Here is a 13,426-nt window from a genome sequence, read left to right on the forward strand (position 1 = left end):
TAATAAGTGTCACTGTTTATGATGCTGCTTTTATTATGTACAAGAAAGTATATGGTATACTATAAAGTGTATATTAACTTTATATGTGGCCTAGGATATGTTAGTCGATTATATAGGACATTGATTTTTCTTTCAATTAGTTTACCAATTCCATACTGTATTTCATGTTCCTTTATAATATTATTTAAAATTAGGTATAGTGTCCTTTAATTATTATTTTTCAGAGTTCTTGACTATTCTTGCTCATTGATTAGTGTATTAGTCATGATGCTTTTGGCTATAAGTACTGAAAACTCCGACTGGAATTTACAGTAAGGAACCTTGTTATCTCACATAAGAAAAAGTCCACAGGTAGAGCAGATCCCAACTCCAGTTGATTCAGCAAGTCTAAGATGTTTTCAAGGAATCAGGTTATTTCTCTCTGTCCTGCTGTCCTCAGTGTTGGCTTCATCCTCTGGCTGGTGGTAATGTGACCCTTGCAAGTCCAGCGGTCATACCAAGACAAGATAAAATCCAGGAGAAGTAATGAGACTATCTCCTCCTGCGGCTCTCAGAAGAGAGGAAACTGATTCTGAAAATCCCCGAGCAGACTCCCCTCACGTTTTTTGGACCAAGGTTGGGTCCCGTACATATCTCAGAACAATTCTCTCAGAAGGGAATGATTATTTTTAGACCAGGTAGTGGTGTCAGCTGTGGAAAGGGAGTGGGGTTGGAGGTTATAAGAAAAATATAAAGGGAAGATGGTGGGGGTCGGGGGAGGAAAGGAGTAAGGAAAGAGACAAGGCAGGAAGGGAGATAGCTTTAACTATTAAAATTTCAGGAAATAACTCAGAAGAAAGAGTACTTGTCCCTACAAGTTTTGAAGAGAGGTTGGAGGAGCATGGCTTTTGATAGGAAAGAAAAAATCAAAGTATCAGATGGGATTTGAGCTAAAGCAGTGACTTTAGAACTTTTTTTTTACAAAGAAAAACATGTCGTTTTGCACACTTTTTACATCACAGCCCTAATACACAATCCTAAACTACATACCTGTATAACTGAATCAAAAATTTCACAAAATATGCCTGTCCTTAGAACATGTGATGCAATCTGATATTTTCAGTTCTATGTTATACCGTTTTTAATGCTGCACAACATTAATTTCATAATAAGGTTATTGGTCTCAAGCTACTAAATCTGTAAAACCCTGGACTATTAGATTTCTCAGGGTAGGGTCTACAACACCTCAAAATGGATAATGCTCCCTCACACTGGCAATTTTTTGTATCAAGTTTATGTAATAAGTAGCCTAATTTACTTACTTACTTACTTCCTTAATTATGTACTTATGTAACCGAGAAGTTAGGGTTTATGGGATAATTGTGATTACTGAATTATTGTATAGATATACCTTTTTGCTTTCTGGTATCCTGGAGTAGATGGAGGAAAATACCTGAAATCTTTACACTGTAATCCAACTGTCTTGATCTCTGGTAATGATTGTATAGCCTTTATCTGGTGGACTCTGTGTTTTGTAAAAACTTTGTGACTAACCTTCACTTATACCCATTTATCCAGTTTTTACATTGTAGAGTCCTGTGATCACTAAAGCCATCCCCTAATGTTTATTAATCAAGGACCTTGGGTCAGGCCAGAACTAACCTAGTCCAAGTCTAAAGTTCGCTCAAAAATCAAAACTGGATCTAACCAAACTGGTCCTGTCTGACATGCATAGTACTTTAGCCTTTAACCTCTAAGTCACCTGTACCTCATTATAATACTAAAAATCACACCCATCATCAAATTAAGGCTGCCATTTTCTTACATATATTCTGTGACTAAGCATGTAATCAATTTGTACATGCTCAATAATTAAATCACCTCTAATTACATCATCTGGGGCCACTGTGGTCATTAACCTAAAACCTGCCCATCTTTTAATAAACTATCAGAATTACTGCAGTTCAGGGGGAACTGAACTTCAGGTTTTGCAGTTCAGTACCTGCAGTACCTGAAGTTGCAGAACTTCAGATACTGCAGTTCAGGGGGAACTGAACTTCAGGTTTTGGGCTGATAGGCCATCTAATCTCCTGCTGTGCACCTAGCAATAAACTTTTTTCCCACTTTGAAATCCCAGTGTTTCAGGAATTGGTCATTTGAGTACAGGGGCAAAAGAATCCACCACCTTTGTCCAGTAATAATTACTTACTTTATTTAGTGTCTAATCTGTGTGATTTGTGAGAAAGGTGGTGTGAGGAAATCTAGGTATGCTGGGCGAAGATTGCCCCTTAGAGAGCTAAGGCAAACAAACCCCCCAGACAGGTTCCATACTCTCAGCATCAGCAGACCTCTAAAGGAGCTAGTAGTGGGAAATTGAAATTGTGGGAAACTCTTAACAAGGCAGTCTCAGCAAATGTTTTTATATCAAATGCAGCTATATCAACAGTACGATTTGTTCTATGGGATACTGCAATTATTGAAATTTAAAATTTGCACTGAAATTAAACATTGAATTAACTATTTTATGTCACTTTTTAAACTAAATAATCATGATTTTATATGCTGTGTTTCAATTTCTTCTATTAATGGTTTCTAGAAGCGCCTATCTTTCTTCTCTAGGTCAGAACATTGGGTAAACTCCTATGAAATAAGATGTCTAAAATAACCTGTCATATTATGAAACTCATAATCTGATAATCATTGGACATTTATGATTATATTTATATTTATGATTGTCATAAATGTCATTTATTTCTTCGACTACAATTTGAGATGTAAATTAATCTATTTATTTGATACTTAATCAGTATAGTTTAATTGTGTAGCATTGTATCTACTCATTTCGTATTAAGATAAAACATGTTCATAGTTTCATTCTTTTATTCTAAGGAAGAATATTAAAATTCAAAGTGTTCAGCTTGGAAGTGAGCTGGTGAATGTTTATTTCAACTTTCTTTTCAGCAATTCTGTCCCAAAAGCTAGGCAGTATTTTGCATTTTGGTCATTTTTCTTTTGCTGAGATAATGAGGGTGGGGACTCTTTACAATTGCAGGCAATTGCTTTGAGCTCTAAACGCTTTGAAGAGATTAGCACCATTGATATTCTATTCTTTTTTTTTTTTTTTGGATAAAAATGGTGCCTTCCCCAGTGTTTTGGGGAAGACTGCTGTTGAATAGAAACCACCTTTGTCACACAGATGGTATGGTATTAAATAGTCTCTTCTCAGAGACATACATGCAACATTGGAAAGTTCTCTAAGATGATTGGGTGCCTCATTACACTGGCTTGTTAATTTTGTTTTAACCTGCAAAGTTAAATTGGTATCATTTGCCTGGAAAATGTCTTTAAATGGGTTCGAGGTGAATTCTATTATTATTAAGCCAGCCAACTTGGTGGTGAGCAAGTTAATTATACTACGGATAAAAAGAAAAAACTGGATGATTTCTGCCAAAAATACAGTGAAAAATATGTAAGTGAACTCTATGGAGCCTGCCTACCCAGCAGGACTTAGCTAGGCAGCAACCTCTCTCTCCTGTGTGAATTCGTCAAAGTCATCTTTCTTTGATTTAAAAACGTTACAGTTTGCTATAATTCAGATAAAGCAAATGAATAATATATTTTATACCACATGATTCCACGTGCATTATGCTATTGTAGTTAGTTGAGAGAGGTTCAATTAGCAAAAAAATCTCAATTTAAATAACCTCTCTGTCATTAAAAAGTACTTGCTTTCTGTGGGAGGAAGTTATGTTTTTTTTTTAATTCCAAGAATTGCAATTCTATCCCATGTCTGGCTTAAATACAAGAACTGCATCTACTGATGAACTTGTTCCTGCAGACAATCAGTTAGATACGAAAATATTTTGAAGGTCAGCGAGTCCTCTCCTTTCTGAAAGCATCCCTTGAAGTCCAACAGCCTAGCAAATTTCTGTTGCCTTGACATTCCTTGTGTTATGCATATGTAAAAAGAAATATTGCTTTCATTCTGAGAAGTAATGAAAACCTGTGATTTAGTAAACGTTATCTTCAAATAAGCCTTTTATTTGTGCTCTTCAGTCTGCCTATCTTCAGGATATCACAAGTATTGGTCAATTTCAGGTCAATTAGATATATGAAATAGAAGTGGTATGCTATAAGTTCATGATTATATCCTGAGGTTTCAAACAATGAATTTGATTATATGACACGTAGTTGTACCCTTTTTGGTCTTATCACTTGTATGCTTGAAATAATCTACCTGTGTAAACTCTAAGAGCCAGTTTACTGGGAAAGAGCCTATGATATAATTATGGGACATTTCTTTAGGGTGTTAGAAATTAAAAACTCCCAACACCTTTATCCCTAGAACTTTGTAAGTCAAGTCACAATATCATCATTAGAGACCCTGGGCAGGCTCCATTTTGTCACTGGAATGAAGAAATAGGCAAGGGGGAGGGATTTCCTGAAAGATATCTAGAGCCAGAAAGCTGGCATCCTGCTTTTAGCTTTATAAGTGCCTCAGGATCCCAACATTTATGACTTTTTAGCCCAGAAAACTAGAGTCAATGGGATTTTTCCAAGATCCTCACACCTTTCAGAGTAATAAAGTAAGGTAAAATTCTAATCTACAGGTCTGGTTACTTTTACTTGGGGCCACTATTTTAGTTACATTAGGGTTTAATTATGATGGTAAAGACTTGAAAAACCAAGTTTGACTCCTTTACAGTGACAAAGAGAGAGTGCTTATGGGTTTCTAGAAGCTGTGGAAGCTTTCCATTTTAAGTGTCCTTTTCTCTAATTAAAAAAAAAAAGCTATTTTTTACTTTTGCTTTACTCAGCTGAGGCATCTACATTACCTGCATGTTGACATTAGCATAACAATAAAATATTTATTGATTGATAACTGCCAAAAGGCAGCATTTATTGTGAGCCTTTGGCCCTAGTCGTTATCAGTACTTTTTAATGAGCTTTTCAGATCATTTCTGAAAAACCCTCAAACTCTTTTAAAAGCTAAATTTGAACATATTTTTCAGCAACTTTGTATCACTACTAAAGAAGAACATTCCTTGCACTAAAAGGGAATTACCTCTACTCCTGAGTATTTTAAAAAAGATTTATTGTACCCTATTATATAAACTCAATGGTCCCATAATTTGTAGCTTGAAAAATTATGCTTGCAGATATTGATTTGCAATTGATACCCGTACGTCAAATGACACTGATGTTCTTTAAGAATAAATAAATACCATATATTTTAAGTAAAAACATTTCATGTAGAAAAATTAAATTAATGTTATCCACATGTATTAATCAGCATAATTAACAGTACTGAAAAAAATTCAGTCCAAAAATTCAGTAGCTTATTTAATGAATATTTACTTCTCACTTACATCAATCCGATGTAAGGAAGGCTCTGCTCCATGTTATTTTTCAGCAGCTCAGGGGACTATGGCTCTTCCATCTTCAGCACACAGCTTCGAAGTTCACCCTAGAGATTAACATCTCCTCTAGGAGAGAAGAAAAGGAAAGTCTGTTCCTTAAACAATTTCATGTAGATATAAATTAAATATTTTCTACTGTTAGGGCCAAAGACCCTCAATAAAAAATCCACTTCGTTCAGTTGGCAAGAACTACTTTCAAGGCTCTGCCTAGATACAAGGGAAACCAAGAACTCTGTTCCCTGGTATGGCAGCCATTTTCCAGCAGCAGCTGTACTCTATGGAAGGGGACCTAAATAGTAGATTACACCCAGTTGGGGAGATGAAGATCCCCAGAGCTAAAGTAAAATGGAGGGACTGTGGTCAGACGGATGATAGAAGATAGGCAAATTAAACACATAGATGTTTTTGAAAAATCAGGTATTCCAGATTTTGTTTAATTTGATATTCAATAGCAAGAAAACAGTTTCTCATCCAAATACCAAGAAAAAAAGAACATAAATAAATATCAAACGCCTCCTAAAAGATTTAGTAATCTATCAGTTACAAACCCTTCCCCCTTCTCACTGTAATAGAACAAGGGTTTTCTTTTCTTGCATCTTATTCTGTGATACATTTTTGATCCCTCAGTAAGTATCTTTATGTGTAGAAGAGCAAATCAGAATATTTTCTGTCATGTGAGGCACTGGTAGGGAGGTGTGGGGAGTGACGGAGAAACAGGTAAGGATTGAAGATCATTTCATTTAAATTATGTGATTTCGCTGGAATATTCTATATTAATAAGAGGTCATTAGTATTTAAAAATAAAAGCATACTTTGCCAGAGACACTAGAACATATTCATTACAACCCAGGCATGTAGGATGCCCCCAGATTGTATAGTTTTATTAAAGGCTTTTGTTAATGTACTTAATAAAATGCACTTAAATATAATGTATGCCACCATTCTGTCAAAAATTTATAGGGTGAAATAGATCCAAATGAACAATATCTAAGTGGATACATTTTAAGACACTAAACAGATAAGAGGTTTTTGATAAGAAACAATACATTATTAGAGTTGGAGATGCTATAGAAATGAAACACAAGAATGAATACTAGATTTGAAAATTACAGGATAGATATGTAGAAAATTGTAAAAATTTGCAATGGACAAACTCTCCAACAAATTTTAATATGCCCTTCTTATCAATTCATTTTACTTTGTAGTGGTAATTCTTTAAATAGGCAATTAGGTTGTTTTTCAAAAGTTTATTTTAGCTAATGTCTGCTCTATTGTTCTAGTTTGCTAGCCGGAATGCGATATACCAGAAACAGAATGAATTTTAAACAGGAAATTTAATGAGTTGCTAGTTTACAGTTCTAAGGCTAAGGAAATGTCCCAAATAAAACAAGTCTATAGGAATGTCCAATCAAAGGCATCCAGGAAAAGATACCTTGGTTCAAGAAGGCTGATGAAGTTCAGGGTTTCTCTCTCAAGTGAGAAGGCACATGGTGAACACAGTCAGGGTTTCTCTCTTGGCTGGAAGGGTACATGGCGAACACATGTCATCTGCTAGCTTTCTCTCCTGGCTTCCTTTCATGAAACTCCCCGGGAAGCATTTTCCTTCTTCGTTTCCAAATGTCACTGGCTGATGGACTCTCTGCTTCTTGTGGCTATGTCATTCTGATCTCTCAGAATCTCTCATTCTCTAAAATGTTTCCTCTTTTATAGGGCCCCAGAAACTAATGAAGAGTCACCCAAATGGATGGAGACATGCCTCCACCTAATCCAGTTTAACAACCACTCTTCATTAAATCACATCTCCAGGGAGATGGCTACCTTTACCAAATGGGATTAGGATTAAAACATGACTTTTCTAGGGTACATACATCATTTCAAACCAGCACATTTTACCCTCTGGACCCTAAAAAAGACATGTTTTCCCCATATGCAAAATATATTCATTCCATAACAATATCAGAGAACCTTGAACCATTTCAGTAGCAATACAAATGAAATACAAAGTTGGAAGCAGTACAAACTCCTATCAAAGTTAGTTACAGGCATGGTTTGTTCAAGGCAAAGTTCTCCTCTGGCTCTGGACCATGAGAAGTCATAAAAAGTTATTTGCTGCCAACATAAAAAGGAGGAACAATCATAGATATATAAACACATTTCCATAGGGAGGAAGAAACACAGGGGTCACAAGACCCAAGCAGTTTCAAAACCCTGCAGGGCAAACTCCATTATACTTCAAAGTCTGAGAGTCATTTATTTTCAAGGCTTCTGAAAGCGGCAGTCCCACCCTTTCCAAGGGCCTACACAGATGCCTGCCTCTCTCCAAACGCAACCTTGGGGGATATTGGGGACACCACCTTTTTCTCGGCTCCACCCTCTCTAAGGAGTGGGGCTGCACCCGGGCTCTCTGCCATCTCCGGGGCACACGCTCAACCCCTCCATGTGGTGGCAGCCAGGCTCTCCCCAAACCCCAAGAAATGTGCTTCACCCTCTCCGAGGCCTGAGGCGGCATGACTCTTCCACTGTAATGGGGGGAAGGCCCATCCTCTGCCTTTGTGGCAAACCCATCCTCTCCACGGGTTTAGGTGGGTCTACTTTCCTGACCCGAGCCTTTTTTACTTCAGACCTCAGCTTCCATGGTTTTGCTTCTGAAGTTATTTTTCCTCCAATGTGTCCCTTCTTTGAACCCCCCAGTTCAGACTGGCAGTGGCTCTGTTCGTACAGGTCCCACAGCAGTCTCGTTGGCTTCCTATATAGTAGCCTTGGATTGTGCCCATCAGACATAAGGAGTTTCCACAAATCCTTCTGGATAACTCCATGTCCGATCCTGGCTTTCTCTGAAACGGCTGACTGGTTCCACATTTGGCCAAGACCTCATGAGGGGCACTATTCTCTGGGGTCTCCCTTTCTGGAAGCCCAGAATTTTCCAGGACATCAATTTCTGGTTTCTTTGTACCCAAGAGTTCAGTTTTCAGCTTATCTCTCTCCTGCCGCATTTCGTTATAAACTGTGAGGAGAAACCAGGCTGCACTTTCCACATTAAATTCAGAGATCTCTTCCGCTGAATATCCAAGTTCATGGCTTTTAAAATTTGCCTTCCAGCCAAAGCCACTAGTCAGTTTTGCCAGATTATCTGCGATTTTAAAACAAGGCTCATCTTCCTTCCAGTCTGTAATAACATACGCTCATTTCTGTCTAAGGCTTTATAAGAAGTATCTTTAGAGTCCACATCTCTACCAGCTGTCTCTTCAAAGCATTCTAGGCCCTCTCTAACAAGCTTCTCACAACTCTTCCAGAATCTTCCCCCATCCATTTAAAAAGCCGTTCTAACATGTTTTGTATTTGCAAACCGCAGCAGCACCCCACTCTCCAGTACCAAAATCTGTTCTACTTTGCTAGCTGCTGGAATGGAAATAGAATGGCTTTTAAAATGGGAAATTTAATGAGTTGCTAGTTTACAGTTCTAAGGCTAAGAAAATGTCCCAAATAAAACAAGTCTATAGGAATGTCCAATCAAAGGCATCCAGGAAAAGATACCTTGGTTCAAGAAGGCTGATGAATTTCAGGGTTCCTCTCTCAAGTGAGAAGGCACATGGTGAACACAGTCAGGGTTTCTCTCTTGGCTGGAAGGGTACATGGCGAACACATGTCATCTGCTAGCTTTCTCTCCTGGCTTCCTTTCATGAAGCTCCTCAGGAAGCATTTTCCTTCTTCATTTCCGAAGGTCACTGGCTGATGGACTCTCTGCTTCTCATGGCTATGTCATTCTGATCTCTCAGAATCTCTCATTTTCTAAAATGTTTCCTCTTTTATAGGATTCCAGAAACTAATCAAGACCCACCCAAATGGATGGAGACATGCCTCCACCTAATCCAGTTTAACAACCACTCTTCATTAAATCACATCTCCAGAGAGATAGCTGCCTTTACAAAATGGGATTAGGATTAAAACATGGCTTTTCTAGGGTTCATATTTCATTTCAAACCAGGACATCTATATATGTATAAAGAAAAGGAAACAATCCTATGATTTTGTGGATTTTTAAAAGTTAAACTAACAGAAAAGTTTCTTTCCTTTTCCTTTGATTACAGAGAATGCACAGTGTATACCCTTTTCCCTGGGGAACTCAATGAGATAGTATTTCCTGGAATCCTTATTCAAGTGTCTGATATCACAATTGAAGTACAGTAATGGTCATTGTTTTAAAAAGCTCCCTGGGATTTCTCACTGTCCCATGAGAAACTCTAGTGGGATTTATGATATGCATGTGTGTTTGTGCAAATGTGTGTATGTGTTTATGCATGTATCTTCTTAAAAAAATTCACTAGCTAAAATAAGTATTATCCTTTTCTTTGAGGTTGGTTATAGTGGTTTTTTCTAGACATTATTAACAGAGATCTGAATTAGAATTTTATGCTATATTGTTCATTTAATTTTTAACTTTATATTTGTGGAATAGCTCTTATCTGTTTATATTTAGAGCTAAACCCTAACTCCAAAAATGTTCACAAATATGAAACAACTAATAGAAAGTTAATTTAGGTCTAATTTCAAGGAAAACATTTGGAATGACACTCTGTTAATGGCAACTTGTAGTATGTGAGCCTATTCTATTTATCCAAAACCTGAAACTAACTTTCTTGCTAATGAATATAAAATTATTGCCTTGTAAGACATGTATAACCCCTTTCAGGTAAAAGCAGCATCATTCAGCCCATTGCCACATCTTAAAACCCCTGAATTTTCTTTGACTTCTTTTTCTTAACATACGGACTATCACAAAGGACTATCTATTTTGCCCACCAAACAGCTGCAAAATCTTCCCCCATAGAAGAATTGTCCTCAAAAAGGCTGACCTGATCATGCCACTATTCTTTAAAACTGTTGATAGACCCTACTGCTTTACCAGCCATGTCTCTAGCATCGCAGGCACTCTCAGGTCTTTACACCTTTGCCCTGCGGATTACCATCTTCCCTTTTTCTGCTGGGCAAATCTTTATTCATTCTCTAATGTTCTATTCGAACAGCACTTTTGCTAATCTCACTCCCTCAATTCTTCTCCTCCCCAATTCCATCCCTCAAATTGAATAAATTCCTTTCTCATCTTGTTCTCATTACACTTTGTACAGATCTCATTGCTTTACAAATTGCATTAGGCTTAGTTTGAATTTCATGTGTCATCTATCCTACAAGTTTGATTTCCTAGAGAAAGGAGTCTATACTGACTCATTGCTGTTTTCCATTCTCTGACATTGGGCCTGGTTACTAAAGGACTACTAAATAAATGTTTATGGAATACTTTGAGGTTAATTTTATGTTAAAATATAAGTGATTAAAGCAAACGGAACTCTAGAACAATCTGGGGCCTGAGTTATTTGCGTTTAGTAATGAAATTTTATGTATACTAATTAGCTTACAAAGTTTATAATTATGACTGCAAAATTTAAAACGTGAGGACATTGACTGTTCAACTTCAGAATCTGTCACTTAGTCTCTCCTAGAGAGAAATAGGAGTTTCGGTTTCTCAGAGGGTCAGGTGATTAAGAATACAGTAAAAATTATGCCAAAAGAGGGTGTGCTTTTGTAAAAAAAACAAAATGAAAAACAGAACCCTGCTTATGGAAGCTCTTATATTTGCTTTATAGTTTGTGTTGATGTGCTTATAGTGTGGCTGAGTAGTTAGCTCTGGAATTTAATGTATGGTGATTGTACTTCTGGTAGTGCAAAAATAACATTCCTGTGAAGTTTTCACAATAATAAAAGCCCTAAGTTTGTTCTTATATGCAGAGATTTAAAATGGTTTAATAATAAGGTCCCATTTAAAGAGAAATGATCCAGATAAATTTTAAGAGAAAAAGAAAGTTGTAGGTGTGCATGTGTGTGTGTGTGTGTGTGTGTATACACATACACAGACAGAAAAAGAAACTGAGAGAAAATATAAATGGTTATCTTTCCTTTCTGAATTTTCAATAGTGGCCATATTTAATTTTTCTTAGCTCCCACATCTTATTTTTTGAAGAAATATTATTCAAATCAACTGATTGGATTTATTTAGGGTATTTTTTTTTAATAAAAAGTTTATGTTTGAATTATTTTTCTTCAGACAGGAGATACTACATTTCTGCAAAGATTTTGGTATATTTTTATAACAAACTAATCTAGTAAATTGGAGTGTAGGAGTTTTATAGTTGCTGCACTTGGTAGTTTGTAAAATAATGGAAGCGATGGTAATCAATGTGGAAAATTGCATAGATAAAATTGAAAACAGATGCTAATACACAGGTGGATGAACAAAAATGATATGGCTCTGGCTCAGCTCTCTTGTGCTGAAGGAGCATCTGGATGTGTGTTTTATCCCAAAGCTAGACTTGCTAACAAGAAATAAAAACAAGAAATTTCTTGAGTGAATAGAGATGAATTAAAAATGAATTTCAAAGTGATCATAAAACCTACATTGCTTTTGAATACATACAAAGTAATAAGGTTGATTCACATGAGCCATGACTGTAAATATTGGCAACAAATATTTTATAGATATATCATCACGTGTGTGTATAACTAGGCTTATTTCATAGCATACATGGTTTTCTGGAATATTTTAAAGGTATATTTATAATTCCCAATATCAGAAACAAAAAACTTTTTTACACAAATATACTGATGTCTTTTGTTAACAGTAAGCATTTTCTGGAAGTACAGTCTTTGAAACCCTTCCTCTAGAAGTACTGTTCACTATATATATATATAATGACAGTTGTGCCTGTCATTCAGTAGAATGCATATATAATTTTCATTTGACTTATGAACATTTCTTTTACAAACTAAGATTACATACTCTTCAACCCTTCTTAAGTTTTCCACCAAAACAAATACAAAGTGCACCCACAACAACCCATTATTACAGTTACGTCATAATGAATAATAAAAATATTTCTGAGTTTCAGTCACTTACCTCACCCTTGAAATATTTAGTAAAACGAAAGTTTAAGTGTATGCAAAAAAAAAAAATCGTCTAATCCCTAGGAGTATGTTGTAATAGTGTGGTCTTCACCATTTGCCAAATGAGAAAAAGCAGATGCATCTGTAACTCTAAAAGAACCATTCTCTGGTAATGTTTTTATAGCCCACTTTTGTTACCAGGGAGTTTCATGTTACCAGTTGGTATAATTACTTTTTTATTTGGCTATAATAATGTGAGCATATGAAATGGGCAATATGTCAGGAATAATTAGGCCTTATAATGCTGAAACCCCAGGGGATAAACTGCCTCTTTTATAGAAGAAACCAGTTACCTGTAAACCCATTAGTTTTATTTAGCAATGACCATCTGTTTGTAGCCACCTCTTTCCCCAGAGGGACAATTCCTCTTCCTTAAAGAACTGCTCCATGAGGGTAAAATATTTTTCTCAAAAAAAGTCCTCTCTTTCCTTTATTTCATTCTGTTCCTTCTAAACTGGTTGTTTATCATAGAACCAGCAAAGTTGGAACTAAATAATGTAAGAGGTAAAATAAAATGAGTCTGGTATTTTGAAAACCTTGTGGCTAACACTGCCTATAACCAGATGTTTTGGGTGCGCCTTTTCATTTTCACTTATATTCTTTTATGTATTTTTTTGGAGTAATAAAAATAGTTCAAAAATTGATTGTGGTGATGAAAAACAATGATACTGTGAATCACTGATTGCACACTTTGGATGATTACAGGGTATGTGAATATAACTCAATAAAAATGTATTGAATCTGGTAGACAAGTCCTTTAACAGAATAGGTATTTATAAATATGCTCGGGTAGATTTATGACTACAGGAAGCTTTCTCATGGACAATAACTATCACACACTATTCACAGATATGTCCATGTCAGAGTTTGCCAATAGCAATAAGCCAACAGATATTTGTCAATCACATAAAACTGGTAAGTTTAAATTTAAATTTAATTTGAAATAATAGAAAGCATTATAGGTAAAAAAAAAAATCATTTCATTGGCCTAGAATTTAACAGTTCATATATCATTATTATTATTTTTTTTT

At 36.0% G+C, this 13,426-nt stretch overlaps 1 protein-coding gene across 4 annotated transcripts in view; it reads left to right on the plus strand.

Annotated features, from left to right (window-relative positions):
• Window positions 1–13,426, plus strand: part of SPAG16 (sperm associated antigen 16) — a 1,149,776-nt gene that overhangs the window by 898,842 nt on the left and 237,508 nt on the right. The gene's annotated exons all lie outside the window — the stretch shown is intronic.

The sequence above is a fragment of the Tamandua tetradactyla genome, chromosome 3 (assembly GCF_023851605.1).
Source record: "Tamandua tetradactyla isolate mTamTet1 chromosome 3, mTamTet1.pri, whole genome shotgun sequence".
Classification (NCBI taxonomy): domain Eukaryota; kingdom Metazoa; phylum Chordata; class Mammalia; order Pilosa; family Myrmecophagidae; genus Tamandua; species Tamandua tetradactyla.